This window comes from Chelonoidis abingdonii, chromosome 13, assembly GCF_003597395.2.
Source record: "Chelonoidis abingdonii isolate Lonesome George chromosome 13, CheloAbing_2.0, whole genome shotgun sequence".
Taxonomy (NCBI): domain Eukaryota; kingdom Metazoa; phylum Chordata; order Testudines; family Testudinidae; genus Chelonoidis; species Chelonoidis abingdonii.
The window spans coordinates 13,521,922-13,532,111 of NC_133781.1; positions in this window are offsets into that span (position 1 = coordinate 13,521,922).

Sequence of the window (10,190 nt, forward strand, 5' to 3'; positions counted from 1 at the left end):
GACCACAATGATATGGAAACCAAGTGAGTGTTTTGGGACCGCTAAAAAAAAAGTCAAGAATAGAGGTTATAGGGGAAAATAGAGGAAATGGTTGGGGACACTGAGCAGAGAACGTCAAATGGTGCCAGTGAAAAGTGCCAGATTGTCAAGCCTGGAGACTTAAATCCTCTCTCTATCCACTGAATAGGCATAGCAAAGGATGCAGCAGGGCACATTTCACCCACACTGCAATGACTGTTTCCTGAATCCTGCCCTGGACTTCACTTTCCATTTCCACAATTGAAATAGTCCTTGGCTTCTTGGATGAGATTTCTAACAAAGTTTCCAATTGCTACCAATTGTGGTGTCTTTTGTGCTGTGGACCTCTATCCACTCAGAACTTGACTGAGATAATCCAATTATTTCACATAGGTTATGGAACAGCCATGAGATGGTATTTGCTATTGACCTGGGCTGGAATTGAATGGATGACCTAGAGGTGAAAGGTTTCACAACCTATTATTAAGTTGTGTTGTTGTTTTTTAAATCAGCATGTTTAAATCATCCTGATTTAATACACTGGAAACAAACCAACTCAGAAATGTCCCAGATGGGTTTTTAATAACACAAGTGCCTGAAAATAACCACCTTGGAGTAAACCCATCCCTGTCCCATCAGCAGTTCAGCACCATGGTCAGATCACAAAGGCTAACATTTAAACAACAATGAAATATGAGGAGGAAATTAAAGGAGAGGTGTGAGGAGCTGGGAGAAGGGGTATATTTATTGGACCATTTTTGGACTCCCAAACTCAGACTCTATCCTCTGGATTATGCTGCCATAGATTGGAGTGGAGTTAGCTGCAGGTAGGTACAAGCTGTTTTGTTTTCCTGCAAGTTCTGAAGCTCTGCAAAAAGAATGAGTACTTGTGGCACCTTAGAGACTAACAAATGTATTTGGGCATAAGCTTTTGTGGGCTAAAACCCACTTCATCAGATGCATGGAGTGGAAAATACAGTAGGAAAATATATATACACAGAGAACATGAAAAAATGGGTGTTGCCATACCAACTATAATGAGACTAATCAATTAAGATGGGCTATTATCAGCAAGAGAAAAAAAACTTTTGTAGTTATAATCAGAGAGGCCCATTTCCAACAGTTGACAAGAAGGTGAGTAACAGTAGGGGAAAATTAGCATGGGGAAATAGTTTTTACGTGGTGTAATGACCCTTCCACTCCCAGTTTTTATTAAAGCCTAATTCAATGATGTCCAGTTTGGAAATTAATTCCAATTCTGTAGTTTCTCATTGGAGTCTGATTTTGATTTTTTTGTTGTTGTTGGAGAATTGCAACTTCTGGGTCTGTAATTGAATGACCAGGGAGGTTGAAGTGTTCTCCAACTGTTTTTTTAATTGTATAATTCTTGACATCTGATTTCTGTCCATTTATTCTTTTGCTCTGTTCTTTTCCTATTGCTGCTGCCTATGATGTTCTAACTGGCACTGAACAGAAAACTGTAGCGAGGGTGGTGGGCCTTGGCTCTATTCAGTAGCTTCAAAGTCACTTTATGATACAAACATGTGATGTTACATCATATCATTCAGCTTACCTGAGAGACAGAAATCTAAAGGCTGCTCTGCAAAGTATGATGCTTCATGATCAGTCACCAAGCAACCTGTTTGTAATGAGCAAGCAGAGGAAAAAGACATGCCAGCAATTCCCTGAGGAGTGATCCAGAAGGGCCATGCATCCCTCAGTCAGAGCAGCCAGGAGCTGTGCATACCAGCTGTTAATTATTCCAGGACAAAGAACTGAGACAGACAATGTGGAGAAGGGAAAAAGTCTCAAGGTATATTGCAACCCATTCCTTTAACCCTTTCATTGTTGTTTGTAGTACAGTGGAACAAGGCAATATGCTACATATTGGGAGTTCAACAGGGATGTAGAGGGGACATTTCAGTGGCTGCACCAGCATGCACATTGTCCATGTACCTGAAGTTAGAGACACTGAAATAGCAAAGCATCAGCAGTTCACAAAGTCCAGGACTGAGTGCATGAGAGCTGGGGAAAGGCAGTCTCACTCAAAGGATCTGGCTATGGAACAAACTCCCTGAAGAGACTATGTGAATCCAGAGTCAGACCAGCTTTAGGAAAACACTCCAGAACCTTCCTCTTCAAAAAGGCCTTTCTACCATAAGAATGACATTCATAACAGTGATACATACCCCTTTTACTTCAAGCAAGCAAGCAAACCACCCCTCCCTCAATCCATCCCAACATGTATTTACATTTTCACTTTGTTTGGCATTTATAAACAAAGGGCAGGTAAGAGGGGTTATTATTGTTCAGAAGGGGTAGGCAACCTATGGCATGTGTGCCAAAGGCGGCATGCAAACTGATTTTCAGTGGCACTCACACTGCCAGGGTCCTGGCCACTAGTCTGGGGTGGGGGCTCTGCATTTTAATTTAATTTTAAATGAAGATTCTTAAACATTGAAAAAACCTTATTTACTTTACATACGACAATAGTTTAGTTTTATATTATAGACATAGAAAGAGACCTTCTAAAAATGTTAAAACGTGTTACTGGCACATGAAACCTTAAATTAGAGTGAATAAATGAAGACTCGGCACACCACTTCTGAAGTGTTGCTGACCTGTTGTACAGCATGCACATACAATGACAGACTAAAACACACTAGCTTGTTTGAGATCTGGAGCGGCCCCAGTGCTGTAGGTTTCAATTTGCTATATAGGCATGTGGTATATATATCTGCTGAGTGTGATAATGAGGGCAGTATAAGAACTTGAATAGAACTTAAAACACTTCATTTCTTGTATTTTGGCTCAGCTCAGATGAAATGCCTTCTACTTAAGTAGTTTAGTTCCCCCAACCCTCAAACATTTTGAAGCTTTTGTGTAAGTATTATGCCTCATAAGCATATGGTAATCAGGTGAGAGGAATGAGGCAGGTGGCTAGATGCATAAAGCCAAAATTGGCGTGCCATGGGAAAGGGGAAAAGACCCCCTCAGAAAAGGGAGCAGTTTCAGTGACTGCAAAGCCCAGGGATGGTATTGGCTACAACCATTCACGCTGACAGTTGAATCAGCACTCTTGGGGATGATTCCACTGAACTACATTTCTTATCATATTGGTTTGTGCTGGTGACCATTTCTCCCAGTGGATTCATTCTAACAACATGGAGTAAGTGCTTGTAACAGCAGTGATGTTCCAGTGGAATAAGAGCTCAGTAGAAATACAAAAATATATTTTCCAAAGAGCTAAACAAGCTCAATTTAATTAATTTTGCCAACCTTTCTCAGATGCATATGTCATAATCTCACATACTGGGATATATAGGGTCTCCTAAGTGTTGCTGGAAAAACAAATACAAAGTAACCTTGTAGGTTAGGGTGATTTTGATATGGCTTACAAGGTCACAGAAGAAGCTATTTTCTTTTACATATAGCTAAGATATACATGAAATATATTCTTAAGGTTGCTGAGTGGATGTGGGAAGTATTTTCTGCACTGTACATTATAGATGAATACCATATTGTTCACTTATACCTCTAAATGCATGAGTGACTTTTTTCTTTTATTAAGATGTATGATTATTAAAATATAATTACAATTATGAGATAAAACAGCAGCACAACACTTCACAAGATCAAACTGCAAACTCTGAGCCTAACGTATCACTAATAAGCAGCAAATTCAGGGCCAGATTCCGCTGCCCTTACTAAGGTTGAGTAAAACTTTAATTGTCAGCAATCCCACCCCGGAGTAAGGCACTACTCTGTGTAAGGGTGGCAGAACACAATCCCCTGTAAGAAACAAATGAAGGTATTTTCATGATTGTGATGGGTAGTTATATAGGGCGTGATTCTGATTTCTCACCAGTGAAAGTCAGGTGTAATTCCATTCAAGTCTGCAGATGCAAGAGTGAGAGGAAACTCAGGACACGCTTACAAAACACATTTCAGGTCTGATATGCCCTATTGCTGTGAACTTGTATTGTAGCCAGGTCTCTGATCAGGGGTAGTTGTAGTATAAACAGATTTACCCCAAACCCTCCATGCTTGTCATTTAAAAGAAAATATTTTCTAGCCCATTAAAACTTGAAACCTCTACTGTGTTGGATGTATAGTCTGTGTTTATATTTAAAAAGGAACCCTGCCAAGAAAGGTTTTCTGATTTTCCTTTTGGTTTCTAGGATAGAGAAGCCAGGAAAATATCCAGTCTTCAAGTCTACAGTATCTTCTTGTCACCTGCATAAACTAGAATAATAAAATAAAATTAATCACTGATTGGAGAGGAATGGCCATTGTTTGAATTGCAGGAAATTAAACGTCACACTACCAAGTAATGTATTTCAGCAGCATGAACAACATTTTTGTCTGATGCTTTGGTGTCTGGGGAAGGGAGAATAGATTTTATGCATGAATGTGTGGCATGGAGGAAAGCATATTTTGTTCTCTATTTTCAGCCACTTCTATATACATAGTACTTCTACAAGTTGATATGTTTCAAGAACTGATGCTCTCCCTACTAGCTGGAGTTTGCACAAATCCTTTTTAACTGTGGTGTTGGGAGTTTGTCTATTTTGCTGTATTCCCAAAACAAAGTTCAAGTGACAGGCCCAAAACAACTCTTCCAGCTGTCTTTCATGTTCACTATTTTCATCCACATCCTAGCAGAGCCATTTTCTTTGCAACATTTGCCTAGTTGAAGTAAATAAAAAATCTGCCAATTTGATTTGAAAACATTTTTGTCCTATCAAGGAGCAGAAGATTAGGTACATACTGTAATCTTAGTAAAACAGGTGTGAGATCATATTTAGAAATCTGGTTTTGACCTCTAGTAACCTCTACTTAGTAACAATTAGGGCTGGACAGAATATTTCTAACTAAACTGATTTTCCTCAAAATATGTCATTTCATCAAAGCTGAAATGTTTAATGGAGAAATATAAATTTTGATGGGACAGTTTCTGAAGTTCAGGGTGCTCCGACTCCATAGAGACCCAAAAAAAAAACCCTGACCTTTTTAATCTGAAAACAGATATTTCAACAATTCTGTTTTGCAAAAACTGTTGAAAGGTTTTATTTTAATTGCAATGCAAAAACAACAACAAATTTCAAAGCCTCGAAAGTAGTCACATAGCAGAACAATTGTCTTCTGGCCAGCTCTAATTGCAATGACAGCTCTAAAAGTGTTTGCAAAAAGATTTTATCTTTGCACAAGTCTTAGGGCCACTCAGAAAGAATGCAGAGACCCCTCTACTTTCTATTTGAGAGGGGTACATTTTTCTTCCTGGGAATAACAAAGATCTCTAGAACCATAAGAAAGCGGATTAGCCATCAACATACCACTGAGAACAGTATGAGCCTATGGGGTAACAATTTCTCATCAGAAAATCCATGCTCGTGCTGGAGAGCCTTTACAATTATTCATCTAAGTTTTCAGGGGCCAAATAAATCAGCACTCCTGTAATCTTGTAAAGCTCCTGGACTTCACAAGAACATGGTAACTCTCTTGAATGTAAGAGACTATATTTTTGCTTTGAAAAGGAATAAAGAATGTTATACCAATAAAAACTAGCAGGATCTTAAAGGGGACAAGACATTTGTCACATTTATTGTAAATACCATAATAAAATAAAAGATAACAGCAAATAATGTTGTTTGGTTACTTTATTCTTACTGATTATATATATATGTATTCCATTCACACAATCATTCATACAAGTTCGGTGTAGATATTATAGTTACCAGCCTAAAGTTGCTTGTGACAGAATACTGGTCTGGTACTCCGTACACAAGAGTGGAGCCGAGTCCGGGTCGGTGCACCTGATGCTCCTGGAGGCTGGCAGGGAGAACCATAGACTCAAGTCCTCAGTCCTCAGAGTCACGCTTTATAGGGATTTTTCCCTATTAGGTTCATGGAGTGACTCTTCTCTTGTGTTAAATCTATCAGCAAGGTGCTGGCTCCACGTTGGCAGCAGAATGTTAACCGGCCTACAACTTTAGTTTTTTGATCTCACATCTATATTTCATGCTTTTTTTGGGTCCCCCAAGATGGTTCTGCCTGTCCCTCCTGTGGGTTTGATGATTACCTCACTGCAGGTGTACTAGTCCTTGACCTGGCTTTGATCTCTTTCTGTTGTCTTTTGTCCTTTCTTTTTTAGGTGGATGCTTTTACTTGTTGTTTAGGGCTGTTTCTAGGTCTTAGCTGTTGTAGGTGATTTATCTATTCGGACAGGCTGGGGCTGTGAGTTGACTTCCATATTACATGCCCATCACACATCAACTTAACTATACTAATAAGATTACAGCAGGGTTTGCAAAAATGAAGGTTGGAGGAAGCTTTTACAAAGTGGAGTGAGTGTTTTAAAATGGGGTTTGAATTACAATATGGCAAACAGTGAACAGAAGTTACAATGTAGGCAAGTGTAGCGAATGGTGAACAGAAGTTACATTAATAAAGTGAACAATTAAAAACAATTTCATTTATCAGTTCTACAAGAGAAGTTATTCTGGTGGCAGGATACAGGCAGTCTGATGTCATGAAGAAAAGAGGTTTTTTTTACCTCTCTCATGAAAAGCATCTGGTAGACTAGCTCGTTAAGCTTGGATTTAACCAGTCTTGCTTATTTCTATGAGAACAACCAGCTGCCAATGAGGTCACTGAGTAGGATCCATTCTGAAATCAGAATAGAAGAGATGAAGGACATGAAGAAAATCAGCATGAAGCTGCAAAATTTACCTCCCCAGGCAGTTTTTGCAACTGTGATGGTGGGTGAGGTCTGTGTGACTGAAAAGATCAAACTGAAAACCAGGGATAAAGATGAGTCCACAGGTCAGTGACCTAGAAAGGTGCACTCCTGGGCTTAGGGAGTGATATTATAGGCAGGACTTTCAAACACACTCAATACTGACCTCCCTCTACTTTTGACTTTGATTGGAGTAGAAAAAGGCCAATGTTGTTCTTAACAGCAACTATAAAAAAAACTTTCTAACTCTAATTGTGGTTAAATTCTGGAATAGGCTTCCCAAGGAGGCTGTGGAATCCCCATCACTGGAAGTTTTTAAGAGCAGGTTGGAAAAAAACTCCTGTTAGGAATGGTCTAGGTTTACTTGATCCTACCTCAATGCAGAGACTGGACTTGATCACCTCTTGAGGTCTCTTCTAGCCTTATATTTCTAATTAATATATACAGTTAAAAGCTATCCCCATGCCCACAAACTTTTCACACATCTGTTTGCCAGGGTCCCTGCATGACTCCACAATGTGGACATGTCCGTAATGGGACACCTCAGCCAGACATTCAAAACCATAGGCCTATTTTTAACATACCTTATATATATATAGATAGATAGATATATACACACTCCACCCTCACAGCTGTGGTCTGCAGAACACATTTCACACTTCTTCCAGTTATTAACACAAAGGGATAGCAGCTTGTAACCTGAGGAGAATGTAATCCTGGAGGTCTAGATGATTGACTGCTAGGCAGACTTGGCCTGTCCTGGAAGTGTTTGCTCTTTTTTTTAGTAACTATGTTAAACTGTAGATAGTATACAGCTGCTGTCAGCGAGCATGCACACTTTTTGCTATACTAATCATTATGCACATGGGAAGTGGGTAGTAAATGGCATTAAAAGCAGTCAGAAAATGTATTAACCAGAGATTCATGATAACTTTTTTAATTAGCATCTCATTTATTTCTTGCGCTCCACGATCAGTTTATCTGTATCCATCTGTTGTCTCGTCATATACTTACACTATAAACTCTTGGGGGCATTTGTTTTCTGTCTTTGTACAGGACCTAGCAAATTGGGGTCCTGTCCTTGACTGGGGGGTCTTACATGTTACCCCACTATAAATAAATAATAAAACCCCTCATTTTTTTTTTTTCAGTTTATTCCTGCCTAACACACTCTCCTTTGAAAGTTGTTTCCAGACAGGAAATGTTTTACTTGATTTTCAGGCTCTTGGTCTTACTATGAAGGTTCAATAACTGGTTTACATTGATGGTTGAAACCAGCTCCCCTTTATAAGCCTAGTCTTCAGTCCTCCACCATAACTTCCTCCTAGAGAAGCTAAGCTTTCTGCAACTGTGCAGATCACATCTCACCTCAGGATGGAATTGTTCTAGGGAGTTTAATTCCAGAAATTCATTTTGAATTTTGTATTTTTTTGAAAATTTACTTATAGTTCACTTTTTAAAAAATTAAAAACTTTTCTCAGTGAATTTCCAAAATGACTTGGTCTAGAAATACTGATTCTGTGTGGGTGGTGACCTTGCTGAGAAGCAACTTTTACTTCCAAAAAACAAACAAAAAATGGAGAGTGGATGTGAAAAGGTAAGTTATTTTAAAGTGTACTAGTATGAAGAGCAACTTTCATACATCTCAACTGATTTTGTCTCTAGCTGCTGAGCAAAGTGGACAAGGGCACTGACTGGAAACAGCCCCAGAAGAAGTGGGGGTATAGAACTAGGAAACATGGCACGAGGGTAAAGGCAAAACGAGCCAGGCTCCCTACTGTCAGACTGCAGAAAGGCTGAGGGAAGCATGGAGAGAGCAGGACGTTGCTCAGGCATGTAGGAGGGAGATACAAGGCAACAAGAGAACTTAGGAGCACAGGGAGGGGGAGGGAAGAGGGCAGTAAAAGAGGGCAGGAGAGAGGAGAGTTATAAAACAGTAATGTAGAATTACACATTGGGGAAGAAAATATCTGAACACTTTCACCTTATAGGACATAGCGATTCCTAAGAAAACCCATTAGCTGCCTCTCTCCAGAAGAAGAGACCCTAGCCACCCTCTGGGACTCTGCTGTTGCTTACAGGGTGAAGGAAGCTCTGCACCCAAGGACTGGTGGTACAGCAGAGCCTGATGCCACTTTGCATGTCATGTATATTCTTGTATAATATACTTTGGTCCTTAATTATAGCAAAATGTAGATTAAAAAAAAATCAACCAAATGCTAGGAAAATGTTATTGCTTTCAACATGATTACTTCTATTTGCTCAATCTCCATTTCTATGTGCAATCTTTGTTCAGTGTCTACATACATTATAATCATTTTTTCTAAAATTCTGTTGCATGTGGGAGGGCTACTTGCTCTGGAGACTTTTATCACTCTGGAAAGTGACTGATCCAAAAATCTGCCATTGTTTTCAGATCACAGTTGACCTTCTGGTTGCAGGCTACCAGGTTGAGACACTCTTTAAAAAAAAAATAAAAAAATCCCAATTTGCTGAAGAGATTTGTAAACAAAACAAACAGAGTGCTCAGGTTAGAAATGCGTTCCAGCGGAGTCCAGAAAACACCCAGAAATAATATGACCCTTAACGTGAGAGTCTGGAAATGCACAGTGAAGGCTCCATCCACATTGGCCACTACCTAATCATCATTACTGCCCCCACCATTACCCAGGAAGCAACCAATAAGTTTGTGTGGATGTTGTAAGCCAGCTGGGGTAATAGAGTGACAACATATCACCCCCTTAGAAACAAACAGGTCAATGTCACTTGCGCTGTCTGGCAACACGGATGGGCATTCCAACTACACTGTATCTAGATTAATTTATTCAGTGACAGACTCCACAAATATGCTCTCTTTGAGCTTACTTCAGCTCCAACTGGTGTCAATAGGAGTTTTTCCTTGAGTAGAAGCAGGATCTGGGTGTGACACAGAATCCTTGGCAAAGGGTCCCCTGTTCTGTGCAAAGAACCCCTCAGACCAGACAAAACTCACTACACCAACCACATCTTGCAGGATATTTATCCATAAAAAGTAATGTTTAAGATATCCACAGAAAGCTCATAATGTGTCAAGATTCATAATCATTGTGAAATCTACGTACAGGTAATAATTGAGTAATAATAGACTGAAAGTATGCTTTCTGGACTTGAAATAAAAGTTAGTCACCAGGGAATAATGTCTCTGCGATGCCACATTTAAGCAGGAAGGAGTTGTCACCCTACCCTGGGTAGCCAGAACCAGCTGTCTAGCTTTGCTCCATCCCAAGTTTTTAAATGGAAAACCCTCAGAGACAACTGCAAACAATCAAAACAATTTAGTGTAAAAAAAAAAAAAAGAGGAAAATTACAACTGATAGAGAATCACTCTTCCTATGAATAAGACAAAAGCCTCTTTCAGTACAACACAGGGTGCGGAAAGGCACTCTTGATCCTT